At 45.9% G+C, this 21,528-nt stretch overlaps 1 long non-coding RNA gene across 1 annotated transcript; it reads left to right on the top strand.

Annotated features, from left to right (window-relative positions):
* The first annotated feature begins 4,423 nt into the window (after positions 1-4,423).
* LOC139041039 (uncharacterized) lies at positions 4,424-10,284 on the top strand. Its single transcript, XR_011495515.1, has 3 exons — positions 4,424-4,513; positions 7,860-7,973; positions 10,073-10,284. It is a non-coding gene; the product is annotated as an uncharacterized lncRNA (long non-coding RNA).
* Positions 10,285-21,528: the final 11,244 nt, after the last annotated feature.

Raw genomic sequence — 21,528 nt, 5'->3', positions numbered from 1 at the left:
ACAATCATATACTATGTGGTTCTGTGACTGATTTCTTTCATTTAGCATCATATTTTCAATGTTCATCCATGTTGCAGCATTTATTAGTATTTTGTTCCTTTTAATGGCTGAATAATATTCCATTATATGGATGTACCACATTTCATCTATCCATTCATCACTTTAGGATAGACTTTTGGATCAATTTTGATGGAAATTTAGGTGGTTTCTACTTTGTGGCTATTCTGAATAATGCTGCTGTGAACGTTTTTGTACAGGTTTTTGTGTGGATATGTGCTTTCATTTCTCTTGGGTATATCCTAGGAGTGAAATTGTTGGATCATATTGTAACTCTAGGTTTAACCTTTCGTGGAACAGTCTCATTTCTAAAGTGGCTGCACCATTTTACATTCCCATCAGAAGTGTATAAGTGTTCCTATTTCTCTACATCCTTGCCAACACTTGTTATTATCTGTCTTTTTGATTATAGCCACCCTAGTGGATGGGTGTGAAGTGATATCTCATTGTGATTTTGATTTGCATTTCTCTGATGGCTCATGATGTTGAGCATCTTTTCATGTGCCTAGTGGTCATTTCAAAGTGTTTCTTCTTTGGAGAAATATCTATTCAAGTCTTTTGCCCATGTTTTAATTGGGTTGTCTTTTTGTTATTGAGTTTTAAGAGTTTTTTATATATTCGGAAAACTGGAGCCTCATAAGATATATGATTTGCAATTAATTTCTCCCATTCTGTGGGTTGTCTTTTCACTTTCTTGATGGTGTCCTATGAAGCACAAAAGTTTTTAATTTCAATGAAGTCCAATTTATCTATGTTTATCCTTTGGTTGCTTGGACATTTGGTGTCATATCTAAGAAACCATTGCTTAATCCAAATTTGCAAAAATTTATGCCAATGTTTGTTTCTAAGAGTTTCATACTTTTAGCTCTTACATTTAGGTCTGTGCTCCATTTTGAGTTAATTCTTGTAGATGGCACAAGGTAGAGGCCAACTTAATTCTTTTGTATGTGGATATCCAGTTGACATGACACCATTTGTTGAAAAGGCTATTGTTTCCACATTGAATAGTCTTGGCAAAAACTTGTTTCTTAAACTGATGTTCTTTGGGGAAATCTACACCCAGATGAGAAACTCATTGAAGTGGGACCATTGCAGATTGGCAGAGCACTTTTTAGAATCAACTGAACAATAACAACTATAGCACCTAATGTCCAAGGGTGACTACTACGTCCCACTCTTCTAAGCACTTATGTATACCACTGCCTCGTATATTCCTGACAACGACCCTACACAGTAGTCGTCACTGTTGTGTCCATTTTACAGATGGGGAACTAAGGCATAAAGAAGTTAAATAACTTGCTGTATTAGTTATCTATTGCTTTGTATCAAATTACCTCAAAAGTTAGCACCTTAAAAGAACAAATATTTATTCTCTCCCAGTTTTTGAGGGTCAGGAATGTGAAAGCCACTCTCTCATGAGGTTGCAGTGAAGATGTTTGCAGGTCTCTAATCATCTGAAGGCTTGACTGGGGCTGGAGGATTTGCTTTCAAGCTTGCTCACATGGCCTCAGTTCCTCACTCACATGGCCTCAGTTTCTCACCACATGGCCTCAGTTCCTCGCTCACATGGCCTCAGTTCCTCGCTCACATGGCCTCAGTTCCTCGCTCACATGGCCTCAGTTCCTCACTCACGTGGCCTCAGTTCCTCACCACATTGCCTCAGTTCCTCGCTCACATGGCCTCAGTTTCTCACCACATGGCCTCAGTTCCTCGCTCACATGGCCTCAGTTCTTCGCTCATATGGCCTCAGTTCCTCACTCACATGGCCTCAGTTCCTCACCACATGGCCTCAGTTCCTCACCACGTTGCCTCAGTTCCTCGCTCACATGGCCTCAGTTCCTCACCACATGGCCTCAGTTCCTCACCACATTGCCTCAGTTCCTCGCTCACATGGCCTCAGTTCCTCACCACATGGCCTCAGTTCCTCGCTCACATGGCCTCAGTTCCTCACCACATGGCCTCAGTTCCTCACCACATGGCCTCAGTTCCTCACTCACATGGCCTCAGTTCCTTACCACATGGACCTCTCTGTTATGCTGCTTGAGTGTCCGCATGTCATGGCAGCTGGCTTCTTCCAGAGTGATTGAATAAGCTACAATGACTCTTATAACCTAGTCTCGAAGTCAGATATGCAATTACTTTTGCCACACCTTATTCATTAGAATCAAGTGACTAAGTACTGCTGACATTCTGTGGAAGGGGAATTAGGCTCCGCCTTTTGAAGGGAGGTATATCAGAGAATTCGTGGACATATTTTAAAACCACCAACTTGCCTAAGATCACAGAGGTTGTAAGCATTTTAACAGAAGCCCAGTGTGCAAGCACTGATAAACCTCTGCTTGTACCACACTTGTTAATGTCCCTTTGCCCAGAGCAAATCAGATGGCCAAGCCCAGAATGAATGTGGAGGGGGACAAGAGCCTTCATACTAGGAGTCATAGTTCACTGGGGCCACCAACTGTGGTAGAACAGTCTACCACAACACCATGTCTTTATCTTCCTGAAATATTAGTCTTTCTGAAGTTGTCTTTGGCGACTTGCATTGTGTCTGTTTCCTTTGGGTTTACTTTCTTTGCCTGTTTCTAAGTCCCTGTTTATCTGGTTAGAAGCTTTCCTCACAAGCCTGATGATGTTGGGCTGTCCGTTCGCAGTCAGACATTAGCGAGAAGCTGAAATACTTAAAGGAAGCTCTGAGTCGGGGGTGGAGTGGGAGGGCTTGTCTCAGGGTGAGGTTCTCTGTGGGACAATCAGATCCAGACCAGCCATTTCTTTGGAGGACCCCCAAATGTCAGTATCTGTAGAAGTTTTACCTTTTGCTGGTCAGTGTTTCTCAAGAAGGATCCCCCATTTTCCTGCCTGGGCAGTAGAAGTCTGGGTGGCAGGTTCTGACAGCCAAGCTGAGCACACGTGGGGGCTGTCTCCACTCAGAGTGCAGACTTTTCACCGACTCCTTTGCTTTCCATTCAACACCTTCCCCTGGCCACACCTGGGGTGGGTCTCTGAAGACCCGGGTGTCCCCAAGGCCTGCTGTATCTATTGTTCAACTTCTCTAGAAAGTAACCCTCCCATCCTCTGCAGGTGTTGGGGAGGGAGAGGTGCTTCGCTGGGCAGGATGGTGGAGCGGATTGGGGGATTTCAGCTGAACCCGTCTTTCTCTCTCCAGCCCCACCTTGCATCCCTGACCACAGAGGTGCCTTGTTAGAGCCGCTGAGTCGATTCTGACTCCTAGGCACTGTGTACAGCAGAGCAGAACCCTGCCCAGTCTTTCTGTGCCATCCTCTCATCTTTCTGCACCTTATCAGATCGTGCCCCCTGCTATTCATAGGGTTTTCATGGCCAGTTTTTCGGAAGTGGGTGGCCAGGTCCTTCTTCCTAGTCTGTCGTAGTCTGGAAGCTCCGCTGAAACCTGTCCACCATGGGTGACCCTGCTGGTGTTTGAAATACCGTTGGCATAGCTTTCAGCATCACAGCAACACACAGCCACCACAGTATGACAACCGACAGACGGGTGGTATGGTTCCCTGACAGGAAATGAATGCTGGCTACAGTGGAGAGAGTGCCGAATCTTAACCACTAGACCACCAGGGCTGGCTACCGTGGTACCTAGAGCCTCTGATTCATGAGCCTTCCTGGAGTGCTGTGCTCTGAGCTGGCGTTTTTCTTATTAGCTGCCCCACCCCCACTTTTCCTACTCTGCTAAGTCAGTTATCATGTGTCTCTCTGCTTTCCTGCTTCCAAAATGTTGTTGCCATCACTGGTCCACTGCCATATCCTTTCTTGACTTCTTAGTCCTTATGGGTTTATGCTTTAAAAAAATTCCTCTGCTCTCACTTTAGGGGGACTAATGGGAAAGAAGAGCTAAACACATAGGTTTAATCTACCCTGTTTCATTTAAAGAACGTGTGTGTTTTTAAACAGTATTTCAGTTAGGAGTCAGTTGCAATAACAGAAAAGGTTTATTCAGAGGAGTGGGTGCTTATAACAAACTGGATGAACTGGAGGAATGGGCTTCAGGGTGGGCCTCCAGGAATGACCCTCGGGACCCTGCAGAACTGACCCTCTGAGGAGCTGCTATGTGGACCAGAGTCAGGAAACTGGGGAATAAGCAGCCACTGTCCCAACAGCCGGCTGCACCTGAGCCACAATTCAGAGATCAGGGAGCTGCTGCCAGACTCTCAGCTGCCAAGCCGCACAGCCTGCTAGATCCATATCAGCAAAAGGGATGCCTGGAGCAACACGGCCTCTCTCCCCACTCAACTCAGGCCTGCATTCATGTCTCTATGAAGGCATCTGATTGGTGTAACCCCAACCCCAGAAACACATCTGGGGGGCTTGCTACAAGGAAAGGTAAAAAATGTCATTTTTTAGCTTTCCAGCCTCTGAAGCATAAGAAGATACACCAGAAGGAAGTCAGAACAGGTGTTGAATGCACCAGTCTACGTATCCATTGCAAAAGGTGAGAAAATGTGCACAACATTCCATAACTGGACAGTAAGGATTCATTCTCACGCCTTTCTCACCTCACTGAACCTCCTTCCTCCGAACCTTTGGGATTAAACTCTAAAATCATCCCCTCCTTGCCTGTACTCAGGGCTCAGCAAACTTTTTCTATAAAAGGTCAGAGAGTAAATATTTTAGGCTTTGCAGGCCTTACGGTCTCTGTCACAAGTATTCAACTTTCTTGTTGTAGCAAGAAAGCCATAGACAATGTGTAAACACATGAGTGTGGACCCAGTAAGACTTTGGTGGCCGGCTGGATTTGGCCTGTGGGCCATAGTTTGCAGACCCCTGTCTTTGCTCATACTGTTTGTTAGCTCAGCAAATCCTTAATGAGCACCTACTGCATGTCAGGCACTGTTCTGGGGGAGGGGATATAGCAGTGAACAAGACAGAGGCACCCTAGCGAACATTGTGCCTGGAATGGTGCTCTCTTCCCCCATCCCTTCCCTGCCTGACCCGGACTCCTATTTAATACAGTCATGCACCACGTAACGACGTTTCGGTCAGTGACAGATCGCATATACAACAGTGGTCCCATAACATTAGTACCATATAGCCCGGATGTGTAGTAGGCTATAGCATCTAGGTTTGTGTGAGTTCACTCTAGGATGTTTGCACAACTACAAAATTACCCAATGATGCATTTCTCAGAACATATCCCCGTCATTAAGCAAAGCACGACTGTACTCAGTTTGGGTTGGCTTTCCTTGAGTTTCCGCTTCCTAGCCAGGGTTGGTTCCCTCCCCCTGAAGTCCCATAGTACCCTGTGCACACTGAGGTCACTTGTACCAGCCTTTGCACGAGAGTTGTCTGCTCACGCATCTGGTTCCGTTGCATCCGACAGGGCCTGACTCAGAACCAGCCTGTGGTCCATGTGTGTGGAACTGACTTTAAGAAGCCCTTGCAGAGGCTGAGATATAAACATTAGACACAGCTAAGGCAGAGGGGTCTGTGGTGGCCCTATTCAGATGACAATTTTTGTTTATCAACTGGGTTATGGTGTAATTTACATGCACCCCTTTCAAGTGTGCTTGTCAATGGGTTTTGACAAATGTTTACATCCTTGTAAACACCACCACGAATCAAGATATAGAACATTTCATTACACCCAAAGTTCCCTTGTACCTATTTGCAGTCAACATCCCCTACCCCCAGCCCCCAGCCTCAGGCAATCACTGATCTACCTTTTTTTTAACTGTTTATTGAGATTATGATAGTTTACAACCTTGTGAAATTTCAGTTATACGTCATTGTTTGTCAATCGTGTTGTAGGTGCATCACTTCACCCTTTGTGCCCACCCCCCAACACCTCGTTCCCCTGGTAACCACCAATCTGTTCTCTTTGTCTACGTGTTTAATTTCTACATATGAGTGGAGTCATACAGAGATTGTCTTTCTCTATCTGGTTTATTTCACTTAACATAATACCCTCCAGGTCCATCCATGTTGTTGTGAATGGGACGATTTTATCCTTTTTTATGACTGACTAATATTCCATTGTATATATATATACCATTTCTTCTTTATCCAATCATCAGTTGATGGGCACTTAGGTTGCTTCCACGTCTTGGCTATTGTAAATAATGCTGCAGTGAACATAGGGGTGCACAGGTCTTTTGGAATTGCTGATTTCAAGTTCTTTGGATAGATACCCAGTAGTGGGATGGCTAGGTCATATGGTATTTCTATTTTTAATTTTTTTGAGAAATCTCCATACTGTTTTCCATAGTGGCTGCACCAGTTTGCATTCCCACCAGCAGTGTATGGGGGTTCCTTTTTCTCCACAACCCCTCCAACATTTGCTACTTTTTGTTTTGGTTATTTTAGCCATTCTAACAGGTGTAAGGTGATATCTTAGTGTAGTTTTGATTTGCATTTCCCTGATGATCAGTGATGATGAGCATCTTTTCATGTGCCTATTGGTCATCTGTATATCTTCTTTGGAGAAGTGTCTGTTCATGTCCCCTGCCCATTTTTTGATCGGGTTCTTTGATTTTTTTGTTGTTGAGTTGTGCGAGTTCTTTATATATTATGGAGATTAACCCTTTGTCAGATATATGATTTGCAAATATTTTTTCCCAATTGGTGGGTTGTTTTTCTGTTTCAATCCTGTTTTCCCTTGCCTTGTAGAAGCTCTTCAGTTTGATGAAGTCCCATTTGTTTATTCTTTCTATTGTTTCCCTTGTCTGAGAAGACATGGTGTCTGAAAAGATCCTTTTAAGACTGATGTCAAAGAGTGTACTGCCTGTATTTTCTTCTAGAAGCCTTATGGTTTCAGGTCTTACCTCTAGGTCATTGATACATTTTGAGTTTACTTTTGTGAATGGTGAAAAAGAATGGTTGGTTTTCATTCTTTTGCATGTGGCTTTCCAGTTTCCCCAACACCATTTGTTGAAGAGACTTTCTTTTCTCCATTGTATGTTCTCAGCCCCTTTGTCAAAGATTAGCTGTCCAGAGATGTGTGGTTTTATTTCTGGGCTTTCAATTCTGTTCCATTGATCTGTGCACCTGTTTTTGTACCAGTACCATGCTGTTTTGATTACTGTAGCTTTGTAGTATATTTTGAATTCAGGGATTGTGATGCCTTCAGCTTTGTTCTTTTTCCTCAGGATTGCTTTAGCAATTATCTGCTTTTTATCACTACAGATTAGTTTGGCTGTTATAAAACTTTATATAAATGGAATCATACTATATGTACCATTTTTTTTTAAGATTTTATTTTTCCTGTTTCTCCCAAAGCCCCCCGGCACATAGTTGTGTTTTTTTTTTTTTTTGGTTGTGGGTCCTTCTAGTTGTGGCATGTGGGATGCCACCTCAGCATAGCTTGATGAGCAGTGCCATGTCTGTGCCCAGGATTTGAACTGGCGAAACCCTGGGTCACCGAAGCAGAGCGTGCGAACTTAACCACTTGGCCACAAGGCCGGCCCGCTATATGTACCATTTTGTGTCTGGGCTCTTCACGCAGCATAGTGTGTTGCTGTATCAGTAGTCCATTCGTTTTTGTGGCTGAGTAGTATTCCATTTGTAGATATACTAGTCTGTTTATCCGATGAGAATTTAAAAAAATATCTCTGCTCCCTCCCCCAGAACCTACCACTGGGGACTAGGAGGGTCTCATGTGGCCTCAAACGTACCAGTTGTGTATTATCTCTTGTAATATTATGGTTTATAATAAATATATATTTCTTCTTAGTCCCTTTTCCTGGCGCAGAGGTCCTAAAACCCTTAGAACTTCCTAAATGATGAGAGTAATAAAGGTGTCTTTTGTTATGTTAATGAAGTGACTTTGGAACACCTCCTAGGTCACCCAAGGATGGCGGCTGGTCACCAGAGGAACCAACCGTGTGATTGGAGGGTTGGAACTTTCAGTCCTACGCCCTGACCTCCAAGGGAGGAGAGAGAGGCTGGAGATAGAGGTCAGTCACCAGTGGCCAATTATTTAATCAACCGTGCTTATGTAATGAAGCCTCCATAAAAACCCAGAAGGACTGGGGGTGGGGCGGTTCGGAGAGCTTCCAGGCTAGTGAACACGTGGAGGTTTGGGGGGAGTGGTGTTCCTGGAGAGGGCATGCACGGTCCGCGTCCTTTCTCTATACCTTGCCCTCTGCATCTCTCCCATCTGGCTGTTCCTGAGTTATATCCTTTTATAATAAACCAGTAATCTAGTAAGTAGAATGTTTCTCGGAGTCTGGTGAGCCTCTCTAGCAAGTAAATCAAACCCAAGGAGAGGGTTGTTGGAACCTCTGATCCATGTGACCAGTTGGCCAGAAGAACAGGTCATAACCTGGACTTGGGACTGGCATCTGAAGTCTGAAGAGGTAGGGGGCAGTCTTGTAGGACTGAGCCTTTAACCTGTGGGATCTGACACTCTCTCCAGGTAGTTAGTGTCAGAATTGAGTTGAATTGTACGACACCCAGCTGGTGTTGGAGAATTGCTGGGTGGTGAGGAAAAAACCCACACATTGGAGTGGGGATCAGAATCTTATCTCTGAATGAGGTTATCTAGATAGTTGGGGACTGGACGCTGCCCAGACAGTTGTGACCCCACAGACACAGTATTCCTAGATCTATACCTGATGTACTGCCGGGACCAAATGTGCACAATATACCACATATGGGCAGCCCTTTCTTGGCACTTGTAACATTTTTAATATAATTTGAGTTTTAAAAAATGGAAGTGGCTTTTAGGGCCGTGCTTCAGTCTCAGTATTTCTTCCTTTAGTGGTCTTGTCAGGTGATGCCAACAACAGTCTGTAGTTGTAGACTTCAGAAAGGGAGACACGGTTAGTTCAAAGTTACTAAGACATGATAAGGTCCTCCACGGAAGCCTGTTTATCTGCCTGATTACTACAGTTCAACACCTGTAGTTCCTGTCGCTCTCTCCAGCCAACATTTAGTGGGAGATTCTTCATGGGTGCAACCCTCCCTCTGTTACCCCTGGCCTGCAGGGTGAAAGTGGGCAGTGCCCTTAATGCCACACCACGTCGGTGGCATGTCTGGTTTTGACAGTTTGAGCTCCAACTAGAGAGAGCACTTTTGAAATGGAAATGCACTGTCATCCAAACAGTGAATGGTGTGCCACGCCTTGTGCCAGCCACAGCCCAAAGGCAAGGCACATGGTGTACAGAGCCTGGAGCCAAGAGTGGGTGTTCACCATGCTGAGGTAAGAGGCACCCTGCCCTGGGGAGCTTCTGCCCTCTCTCGGGTAGAGCCCAGGGTTTTCAGTGGGAATCCTTTTGTGATGACTGAGTGGGTGCTGTCAAAGTCAAGGTGGAAGGCTCTGACTCAGTTACTGAGGATCCACTTCTCCATGCAGACTCTGGGCAAGCTACCTGGCTTCCATCTCTCCATCAACTAATTCATTCAGAAATATCTACTGAGCTCCTGGTATAGCCCTGGCTCTGGGTTCAGAGATGACAGGGGGAGACATCATGGAGCTTCCATCTAGCCAGGGGATTCACTTGCCTTGCTGACAACTCCTTGCATCCAGGTCTTCTGACTGGATTTGGATTAGGGTTATTCACCTATCCACACTGAATTAGGCTCAGAAGACTTGGAATAGCCATGGCTGGCAGTGTATATAGGATTGCATCACCACCCTCTCTTCCATGGCTTCCCATTACTCTTGGAATCTTGAATAAGGCCCTCCATGGCTTGGCCTCATCTCCTACCTTTCTCCCTCTCAGTCTCTGTGCTCCTGTTCCTCAAATGGATCATGCTCCCTCCCATCACAGGGCCTTTGCACATGCTATTCCCTTTGTCTGGTTGTTCTCTCTGGTGAACAGGCTTTAAGGTGACCCCTATGATCCCTACCTCCTGGTTGTTCACAACATTGAGAGTGAGTGGGACCTGTGACTTGGTTCTAACCAACAGAATTTGGCAAAGGTGACGGAATGTCATTCCTGTGATTATGTTAAGTTATGTAAGACTCCACCTTGCTAACAGACTCACTCTAGAGTCTCTCTCCCTCCCTCCCCCTCTCTCTCTCTCTCCCTCTCTTTTGCTGGCTTTTAAGAAGCAAGCTGCCATGAATCCTACAGCCATAAGGAAATGAATTCTGTCAACAACGTGAGTGAGCCTGGAAGTGGCCCCTTCCCCAGTCAAGCCTCCATGTGAGAATGCAGCCCTCCTCACATTTGATTGCAGCCTTGCAGAGGACCCAGCTAAGCCCTGCCAGGATTCCTGACCCACAGAAACTGTGATGTAATAAATGTGTTGTTTCAAGTCACTAATTTTGTTGTTTAAAAAAGAAAAAGCTGTGTAAATTTGTTATTATTTTCTATTTGCAGCACAGAAAACCAATATTCAGATCTTTGTCAACTTTTGATAGTGTTACATCCTGATAAACCCATCTTAAGTTGAAAATATCATAAGTTGAAAACGCATTTAATGCATGTAACCCACCAAACATCATAGTTTAGCCCAGCCTATCTTAAACGTGCTCAGAACACTTACATTAGCCTACAGTTGGGCAAAATCATCTAGCACAAGGCCTATTTTATAATAAAGTGTCGAAAATCTCATGTAAGTTATTGTGTTCTGTACTGAGAGTGAAGAACAGAATGGTTGTCTGGGTACAGAATGGGTGTAAGTGTATCGGTTGTTCACCCTCATGATGGCGTAGCTAACTGGGAGCTGTGGCGAGGTGCCGCTGCCCAGCATCACGAGACAGTATCAATCATACTGCTTATCAATAGCCCAGGAAAATATCAAAATTCAAAATGTGAAGCACAGTTTCTATGGAATGCTTATCATTTTCGCACCACTGTAAAGTCAGAAAATGGAAGTCAAACCATCGTAAGTCGGGGGCTGTCTGTATTCTCTAACATTCACCTGATGGATTCCTACTCATCCCCTGCCATTCCCATCCCACTCGGGTGAATTTTCTCCGGGCAGCCTCCCCTACCCTGTCTGCCAAGGCCCAATCTCCTTGTCAGAGGCTCTCGTGCCACTGGGTGCCTCGCCTCCACGCGACCTGTCCCATTATAATTGTGTGATTATTTCACTAATATCTGCTGCTCCACGGTAGACGTAAGTGCCATGAAAGCAGCCTGTCATGTTCTCCGCTTGTCCCCTGGGACTAGCACGGTGCCTGGCACATGCAGGTGCTCCGTAAGTACCTGTTGAATAAATAAGTGAATGCAGGACATTCAGGGTCAGGATAGCACAGGGATAGACGGGGCTGGGTTGTTCAGTAGTTAGAGACTAAAATGGCTCGGTGGAAAGTGGATATTGTAGCCCTAAAAACTCACTTTTATTGTGACGTATCTGGGCAACTGAAGCTAAAAGTGTATTTTGGGGCATCCTTCATGGGAATAATATGTGTCCATACAACAGTCACAGCCACGCCAGGGCTTGGCATGAGTGTGTTTCTCTTAGAAGCTCCAGACTCGTTCCTCCTTCCATAAGAACATCTTGTATTTTGACCACCAGGCAACTTTCTCAACAATGTCCTTCCAATGAGTTTCCCCCTTCATGGTCAGAGGAGGAAAAATGCAGAGGGAGAAGGGAGGGGTGTGGAGAAGGGAGGGGTGTGGTAAGGCGGAGGGAGCTCCAGCTTGGCAGTTCCAGGAAGGCCCACGAAATGCCAAATAGCTTTCCCCAGTAATAGATAGAATGGTGAGTACATGGGCTGCTAGGTACTGAATTTTATCCCCCCAAATCCATATAATGAAGCCCTAACCTCTAACGTGAATGTATTTGGAGATGGGGCCTACAGAGAGGTAGTTAAGGTTAAAAGAGGTCATAAGGGTAAGGCCCTGATCTCATAGGGCTGGTGCCTTTCAAATAAGAGGAAGAGGGGCTGGCCCCATAGCCAAGTGGTTAAGTTTGCATGCTCCACTTCAGTGGCCTGGGGTTCACCAGTTGGGATCCTGGGCGTAGACCTACACACCACTCATCAAGCCATGCTGGGGCGGTGTCCCACACAGAAGAACTAGAATGACCTACAACTAGGATATACAGCTATGTACTAGGGCTTTGGGGGGAAAAAAAAAAGAGGAAGATTGGCAACAGATATTGCTCACCAATCTTCCTCACCAAACAAACAAACAAAAAAGCATACTTTAAAAAAAAGAAGAAGAAAAGATGCCAGAGCTCTCTGTTCACCTGTGAGGACACAGTGAGAAGGTGGCCATCTGCAAGCCAGGAGGAGAGGCCTCACCAGGAACCAAATCGACTGGCACCTTCGTCTTGAACTTCCCAGCCTCCGGAACTGTGAGAAAATAAATTTCTGTTCTTTAAGCCACCCAGTCTATGGTATTTTGTTATGGCAGCCTGAGCAGATAAAGCTCCATTTTACACTATAAAATAAAGTTGGGGAGCTTCGGAGTGTAGTCTTGTATTCTGTATCTCCAATTGGACGTTTCCCGTCTCCCCTGATTTTTTGGCATCAGAGTGTAAACATGCCCCAGTCTCTACAGCTTTAATTATCCTAGGCCCCAAGGCCCTTCCTAACTGTAGTTGTGTTTTCCTCCCTTCCTCCCAGCCAAGCTTCCTGAAAGAGCTGTCTACGCTTGCTGGTCACGCTCTCATTTCCGTTTATTCACTCTGCTGTCAGTTCACTTTGGCCTCCACCCTGCCACTGCGCAGAAGCTGCCTTGATGTCACATCCAGTGGACACTTTTTGGTCCTCATCTGACTGTTCTCTTTTTCACGATCCTTTCTCCTCCCTCAAGTTTCTGCACACGAGTCTCTTCTCTTTGTCCCTTCCTGGCATCTCCTTTTCGGTCTTCACCACCATCTGCTCCCCTACTGCCCCTCATGTAAATGTTGATGCTCCCCGGGTTTTGCCTTGTTCCTCTTCCCTTCTCACTCCATATCTCCCTCAGGTGAGCTCACCCCCTCCTATTGCTTCAGTTTCTGCCGATGACTCCCGATCTATAGCTTCAGCCCACATTCCTTGCGGAGCTCCTGACTCAAATATCTAACGGATGCCTGGATGTCCCTTAAGCACATCTAACTGGACCTCCTCTAAATGGAGCCTGCCGTCTCCCCCTCTGCTCCACATCCTCTCCCTCTCCTGCATGCCCCTTCTTGGTGCACAGCACCATCATCCTCTGATCACTCCAGCCAAGGACTAAAGGTCAACCTCTGTTCCACTTTCCCCACTCCTCACGTCTAATTAGCCACAGGGACCTGTCTTCTCTGCTTCTTGAATATTCACGTGCATCCGCCTGTTTCTTTTCTGTCTCTTAGTCCTGTATGGAGAGCCTGAAAGTCTCTGATGTATCTGTTGCCTCCTCTGTATGGCATTTTTTCAGCAAGTGAAGGGAAAGGGGCAATGGCTGCACAGAGGAAATGGTCTTTTGCTCTTTCTAAAGCTGCAACAGAAAAGTGGGTTGATGTCTGGAGTTACAGGAGTTAGTGGATTTGTAATGACTCTGTCATTGGAGGCATTCGAGGCGAGGCTTGGGGAGCGCTGGTGTGGGATACTGTAGTGGGGTCTGCTTTGGGCATGAGGTGGGGCTGGAGCAGAGGTGGCATTCTGGTAACCACATCTAGCTCACAGATGCATTTTATTTAGCTCACGTGTTGTTCGAAATTCTTTAGTGGGTTGCCCACATTAAAAAAGCTGGAGATTTCAACATAAAAAGTTTCTAGCTTTTCTTGAAAAGACAGATTTAGCAGTTCAGGGCCCAGAGCACAGTTCAAGACTGGGAGCTGATTTACAGCTGCCCCGTCTGGTGAACCATTCTCCACGGTCTTCACCTGCCTGCTTCACTCGCTCATGCTACTGCCTTGACCCCCCGGAGCATCTGAGTTTGCTTTACCTGAACCAGATATTCTCAAGTTTTCATCCAGCCTGTGATTTTATGTCTTTGTATTTAGGTAGTAGAGGTAACTCCCTTGGGATTTCCTTTAGGCTCCTGCATCTGACTGATCCTAGTAAATCCCGCTTCCCTAGTCTCCTCAGTAAGAAGCCTTACCGAACCTGTCTGCATTTTGCTGCTCCTCCCACTTCCCTTTCCCATCCACCCCAACCATCTGCCTGTTTACAGTACTCCTCTGGCTCAGGGCTTTAGCTCTCTCTGAGGCCCGCTCCATTCAAACATCATGTCCCCTCAAAGCCCAGCCTTCCCAGGCATTTCAATAGCAAGTACGTTTGCCTGTGTTTTGTCATCACTCTGGAAGTTTACGTGACTTTTAGGATAAGACATCAGAAGACATATGAGTGGGATGTTCTTATATAAGGCCCTTAACGTCCCCTAACAGATGCAGATGAACTAAAGACAGTCCAGGAAGATGCTGGACCAGTTAGGAATGCCTTCAGCTCCAGATAATAGAAAAATCTCCTCAAAGGCTTGAATAAAAGCTGTGTGACAAGATGTCGGGAGCTCTGAGGTCGCGGGAGTTGGTTCAGGGCCCCTCTGTCACGGTCAGAAGATGTCAGCTAAGGCTGCAGCTGTCATGTTCACATTCAAGGCAGGAAGAAAGTTGTCTCATTTTATCAGGAAAGTAAATGCTTCGCTGGCTGATTTCTGTTCTTATTTCATTGGTGCTGTGGGTTGAATTGTGTCCTCCCAAAAAAGATGTGCTGGAGTCCTAACCCGCAGTCTCTCCAATTGTGACCTTATTTGGAGACAGTATCTTAAAAGAGACAATCAAGTTAAAGTGAAGTCATTAGGGTGTGTTCTAAGCCAATATGCCTGGTGTCCTTGTAAAAGAGGAAATTTGGATGGAGACAGATGCCCACAGAGGGAAGGCAATGCAGAGACAGAGGGAGAAGGCCATTACAGGCCAAGAAGAAAGGCCCGGAACAGATCCTTCCCTCACAGCCCTCAGAAGGAATGAACCTTGCCAACACCTTGATTTCGGATTTCTAGTCTTCAGAGCTGTGAGACAATAAAGTTCCATTGTTCAAGCCACCTAGTTTATGGCAACCTCGCAAACTAATACAACTGACCGGACCACGACACGTGGTTTCCCTAGTTTCAAGAGAGACAGGGAACGTGAGTATTTAGTTGCCATACTGCTTCCCCCCAAAATAGGATTCTATTGATAAGAAAAAAGAGAGGGGTAGCTATTAGAATAGCAACCAATAGCATCTGCCAATATCCTGGTCAGTCAGGGGCAAGAAAAGCTGATCTACAAGAAGGGGCAAAGAGGATGGATGAATTAATGATTTCCTGATTTGTTGATAATTAAACAATTGACCAATAAACACTCCCTAAGCACATAGAGTCTCCAGCCCTGTGCCATGTAAGGGTATTTCCACGGTCAGTCTCAGCTCATAATTATACTGTGGACTTAAGATCTATATTTACAAACCACATTTCCCTGGGCTCCAGTAGTCTGAGCACAAAAAACAAGGGGTTTTTTTGGCTTAGTACCCACCTACTGAACTGTAGGAACCTCTATCCAAAATCCCTCCCTATGGCAGAGGCCTCTAATTGTTCCCCAGTACCTATTTTCCCCTTCTTTTTAGTAATAAAATACACAAGTTTCAGCTGGGCACATGATCACTCAGCTATAGACTACATTTCCCAGGCTGCCTTGCAGTTAGGTGTGGTCACATGACCAAGTCAGGGCCATGGGATGTAAAAAGGAGCAAGGCCTGCGACATCTGGGTCTTCTCCTTAAAGGCAAGTGGCTTGCTCTGGACATTTTCTTTTCCCCTTCCTGCCAGCTCAGAAATGGTACGACTGTAATAGCAGCCTTGGACCCTGAGATGGAAAGAACACATTGAAGATGACAGAGTAACTGGCCATCTTGGTTTTTAGATGACCTTTTGGAGCAGAGCCATCAACCTTCCCTAGGCCGCATGTTTCATGAGACAGAAACAAACTATTTATTTAAGCTGAAGTATTGTTTTTTAGTGGCAGCTTAGCTGTACCCTAATTGACCTACTCCCTGAGAATAACATAGGGGTGTCCTATGTCTGTTTGCAGGCATAATTGTCGTCTAGCGTTGTCAGGGGGAGTACTCTCCATTCTGACACATCTTGTGTGTGCTTTGTTTCCAAGTCACACAGCAGCCCTGTCTCTGGCTTTCAGTTTCCCACCAGGACCCAGAAGCTAGGGGCAGGGCTGGGGTGAGGCAAGACCTGAAGAGCCCCTCTCAGGCTGTGCACTGCGGGGTTGGCAGCAGAGAGTGAGTGCTCCTTAAATTTGCTACCCTGGAGCCTCTCGTACCTCTCCCTGGTCTCAGCCCTGCCAGAAGCCATAGCATTTTCATTAAAAGATTATAAAATACGCCCTAACTGCTAGGAACTCACTGCTAGGAATTCTTCCTATGGAAAGAAACAGGTCTCTAAACCATACGTACAAAATGATCGTTTCCTCGAAAAAGTATATAAATAGAAGACTGGAAGGACATGCACCCAAATGATAAGAGTAGTTACCTTCAGGAGACAAGGTTACAGGCGATTATTTTCCCATTTTTTTTTTATCTTTTGCAAGTTTTCTGCATTCTACAAGTAGTATTTTTGTAGTTAGGAAGAAAAAAGGACTATTTAAAAAAGTTTTTTAACTGTTCCTCTTTTCCAGAAGTGATCTATTATGCTTGGGCTAAGCACCTTGCTGTCCTCTTCCCTTCTGGGGAGCACTTTCCCACGAGGCTCTCTGATCCTTTATGCAAATACCCCCACAGAGTCTCACCCCACAAACCTTCCAGACAGGCCCAGACATGTCTGAATCTACAGACAGGCTGGACAAGCCTTTTGGGGGTGCTGTCTTCCCTGAGAGGGATATAATGGCTTCAAGGCACCGTGTAGTGCTGGATAGGACCCCCCCTTCCCCAAGCTCCACCTCATCTCCCAACTTATTCCCAGGGGTAGCTCAGGGAATTGACACCCTGTGGATGGAGGCTGATGGACAGGATTTGAATCCTGACTCTGCTGTGAACAAGCCACGTGACTCTGGGCGAGTCATTCAGTCTCTGTGCTCAGCTTTCACACCCCTAAAACGGAGATAACACTAGTAGTTACTTCATAGGGTGGTCTTCTGGAGTGAGTAAGAAAATGCATGTGAAGTGGATCACAGCCTGGCACGAGGTGGGTGGTGGCGTTTTATTGACACCCGCACGTGGAGGTCTCACCCTCGTCTCGAACACAGTATTGGGCATGCTGAACTCTTGATCACAGCCCTTCCCCAAACCTGTTCCTCCTCAGGCCTAGGTCATGGCACCACCCAGTAGAGGCTCACGCCAGAAGCCAGCCTGTCATCCTTGATCTCTTTCAGCCTCCAAATTCAATATGTTGCCAAGTCCTAGTGATTCTGCCCCCGAACTGTCTTGCACCCTTCTGTCTCCCATCGCCATCCTCTTTCCTCTGAAAGACTGAGTGAGCCTCCTAATTGTTTTTCCCATGCCCATTCTTGGCCCCCTCCAATTCTTCTCCACATTGCAGCCAGAGGGGTCTTAAAATACAAATCAGATCTTGTCACTCCTCTGTTCAAAACCCTTTATGACTTCCAGTTGCATTTGGACCAAGACCAGCCCCTGCCAGTAACCCCTGCTCACTGTGCCACTCCTATCCTACGCCCTCCCACTCATGCCAGCCTCACAGACCTTCTGTCGGTTTCTTGAAAACACCAGGTCTTTGCGGCTTCAGCAGCTCGGCATGTGCTGTGTCATCTGCCTGGGACACTCTCCTCCCCGCCTTGCCCTGTCCTGCTCACTCATCCCCTTTCTTCAAGCCTCAGCCTAAATGCAGTTTCCGTGAGGAGGCCCCTCCTGACACCCAGTCTAAATCAGGCCCCCTGTTACTCTCTCTCTGTACTTTCCTTCAAGACTCTTTTCACAAACTATAATGATAATGATGCATTTGTAGTATATGTTCTTTTAATGTCTGTTTCTAATACTGAATTAAATCCTCCAGGAAAGCAGGGACCGCGTTTCTTTTGCTAAGCACTGTATCTGTAATACCCAGTGTTGTACCTGGGGCATAGTGCACATAAAATTAAAAAATTGCTAAAAGAATTAGTTACATATCAGAATAAAACATCTCTGAATGTCAATATATGTGCTATATAAACTCACAGTAAATGGTATAGGATTTGTTTTTGTTTAAAGATTTTATTTTTCCTTTTTCTCCTCAAAGCCCCGGGTATATAGTTCTGTATTTTTAGTTGTGAGTCCTTCTAGTTGTGGCATGTGGGACACCGCCCCAGCATGGCCTGATGAGTGGTGCCATGTCCACGCCCAGGATCCGAACTGGTGAAGCCCGGGCCTCTGAAGCAGAACACACAAACTTAACCATTGCGCCACGGGGCCAGCCCCTGGTATAGGCTTTGGATCAGTGAGAACTCACTCTGAATTGGTTTGGCCTGATAAATCATCTGGGAGGAACAGTACGCATCCACCTATCCACCCATCTATCCATCCATTCGCTCATCCATCCACCCACTTGCCCAACTGTCCATCCATCGTTTCATCTAATGTTCATTGAATACCTGTTAGGTACATTGATTCAAAACGTTGAAATTTGGGGATCTAGTACAAAACATGGTGATGACTATAGTTGATAATATTGTATTGTATAATTGAAATTAGCTAAGAGAATGATCTTAAATATTCTCACATACAAAAAAGAAGATAGGGGCCATTGCCATTGCCAAGTACTTAAGTTCCCAAGCTCTATTTCAGCGGCCCAGGGTTTCACTGATTCGAATCCTGGGCGCAGACATGGCACCGCTTGTCAGGCCGTGCTGAGGCGGCGTCCCACACAGCAGAGCCTATGACTAGAATATACAGTTAGGCACTGGGGGGCTCTGGGGAGAAGGAGAAGGGAAAAAAAAAAGAAGATTAGCAACAGATGTTAGCTCAGGGCCAATCTTAAAAAAAAAGTTAAAAAAAATGAAGAAGATAAATACATAAGGTGATGGATGTGTTAATTAACTCAATGGAGGAAACCCTTTCACAATGTATACATATATCAAATCACCATGATGTACACTTTAAATATCTTACATTTTTATGTCAATTATACTTCAGTGGAGCTGAAATTTAAAGAATGTTGAAAACTGGAAATAACTGAGAGATCATTTAGTACAGTGAATCACTAGCATTTTTGCATTGATTCACAGTAAAAAAAAATACACGTTTATATCATGGCCCAGTCCATACATACCTTTGTATAAAACTGAAACAAAAGGTTCATTAAATAATGCTTTTCTCATGTGTGAATCTCCCTGTTGTTTTCTATTCTGTTCTATTTATAAGAAGTATTGGTGTAGGGCCCACCCAGTGGCATACTGGTTAAGTTTGCATACTCAGCTTCGGCAGCCTAGGATTCAGGGGTTTGGCTCCCAGGCACAGATCTACACACTGCTCATCAGGCCATGCTGTGGTGGCATCCCACATACAAAATAGAGGAAGATTGGCACAGATGTCAGCTCAGAGCCAATCTTCCTCATCAAAAAAAGGAGAAGCAGGAGGAGGAGAAGAAGAAGAAGAAGACGGGGAAGAAAGAAGAGAGTGTTGGTGTTACCCGCTGTGGTTGGCAGCTTCTGAAATGGCTTCCAACCCCCTGATATTCATACCTATGTGGTCCTCTCCCCTTGAGTGTGAGCTAGACCTGGTGACTTGCTTCTCATGAACAGAACGCAGCAGACGTGATGAGATGTCACTTCCAGGATTAGGTTACAAAAGACTGTGACTTCTGTCTCTCTTGCTCACACTCTCTCTTGCCCTCTTGCTAGCTCGCTCGGATAAAGCACGCTGCCGTCTTGAGGGGTGCTCTATGGAAAGACCTATGTGGCCAAGAACCGAGGGAAGCCCCTTGCCAACAGCTTGTGAGGACTTGGGGTCTTAGTCCTCTAGCCCACAGGACTGAATCCTGCCAGCAACCATGTGAGTGAACTAGGAAGAGGATTCATCCCAGTCAAGCCCTGAGAGCCTGTGAGAGACAGTGAGAGACTCAGAGCCAGAGGACCCAGCTAAGACACACTAGATTCCTGACCCACAGAAGCCATGGTACAATAAATAGTGCTTTTTAACCACTATGTTTTGCTTAATTTGTTATGCAGCAATAGATAACTAATACAGTCACTAAATTGATTTCTCCACCTGATAATGGGTGATGATCTGTAAACTGAGAAACACTGATCTGGTTCTAGATACGAGTCCACTGCTGTTCATTAAAGGGAGATTCGAGGATGGATAAGACCTGGTCACTGCCTTCAAGGAGATTTCATTGTCTTTTTAGGATCTAAAAACGTAATAAGATGCATGTATTTCTAGGGCAGGGTGTTCAGGCTGTTCAAAGACAGTAGACGTAGATGAGAGGTTCCCTCAGGCTGAGATACATCATTGTGATGAGTTTGCGGTATCTTGGCTGGGAGTCCTTACAGGGGAAAACACGGGCTTCACAGAGGACCCAAAGGGATTTCCACAGCCAGTAAGGCTAGGAAGAGACAGGAGGAGCTCATGAAGAAGAACTGTGCTCAGGGAAGGATCAAAGTGGCCACAAACCACATCTTATTTCCACTGTGGTTAGAGCCTGGGGATTATTCAGTAGGCTGGGGGGGGGGGGGGTGGGGGGAGGATGACAAGAGCTGTGTGAAGACTAGGTGAGTAAATATGTGTGAAATGCTCAGAACAGTGCTTGATGCATACTAAGTGGCTGTGTGTTGCTGTGTTATTGTCATCTGGTCCTGGCCCTAGCTGTGTTCACCAACGACTTTCAGCTCACCAAACTCAACAGCCCTTCTCAGCCATCCCCGCTCACCTCCTGCAGCGTCTGGCCCTGCCGCCAGGTCCCAGGTCTGCCACGGAGGCTCTCTAGGCCCCACCTCTGGGAGCCAGCCCTGCCCCCTCTGCCCAGCTCCTCTCTTATCGCCAGCGCCCACCTTCAGATGTTCCTGTCATCTCCCTCCTCAGACCTTGCCACTTCTTGTTTATCTATCTGTCTATCTACCTACCTACCTACCTACCTAGCTGTGGGGATTCTTCTCTTCTCACATGCTTTCAACTAGGGCCTCTAACCTGAGATTGCAGCCTTGAGCTCCAGACCTGATTTCTCTCTGAACCTTCAGACCTCTACTTCCAAGACTTAGTTGGACAGCTCCAAATGGGTGTCTGCTTAACGTCCTCCTCAACATATCCTAAATCCTCCCCTTTATTCACCCCTAGACCAGCATGTCCTCCTGCTAGCTTAGCCCTGTGCAGGCACAGCCGGGTCCCCCATGCCCCACATCTGTCCCACACATTTTTCTCCTCCATTCCCACATCAGTTTCCAAGTCCTGCAGAGTCTATCTCAGAGGTGTCTCTTGGATCTGTCCCTTTTCTGTCACTTCTACAACTACCTTAAGACGAACACTTTTCTCCCTCACAGAGACCATCAAAAGGGCTTTCTCTTGGGTCCCTCCATAGCTTAGCAGTTATGTATACTGGGTACGGAGTTAGACTGCCTGAGGCTGAGTTCTAATTCTACCATTTAGCAGCTGCGTGCACTGTGACAGGTTCTTTAACTTCTCTGTGCCTTAGTTTCCTCATCTTTAAAATGGGACTGCTAACAGTGTGTGTGTATG

This window comes from Equus asinus, chromosome 2 (assembly GCF_041296235.1).
Source record: "Equus asinus isolate D_3611 breed Donkey chromosome 2, EquAss-T2T_v2, whole genome shotgun sequence".
NCBI lineage: Eukaryota > Metazoa > Chordata > Mammalia > Perissodactyla > Equidae > Equus > Equus asinus.
The sequence above is the reverse complement of the archived record's forward strand: the minus strand, read 5'-3'. Positions and strand labels throughout refer to the sequence as shown.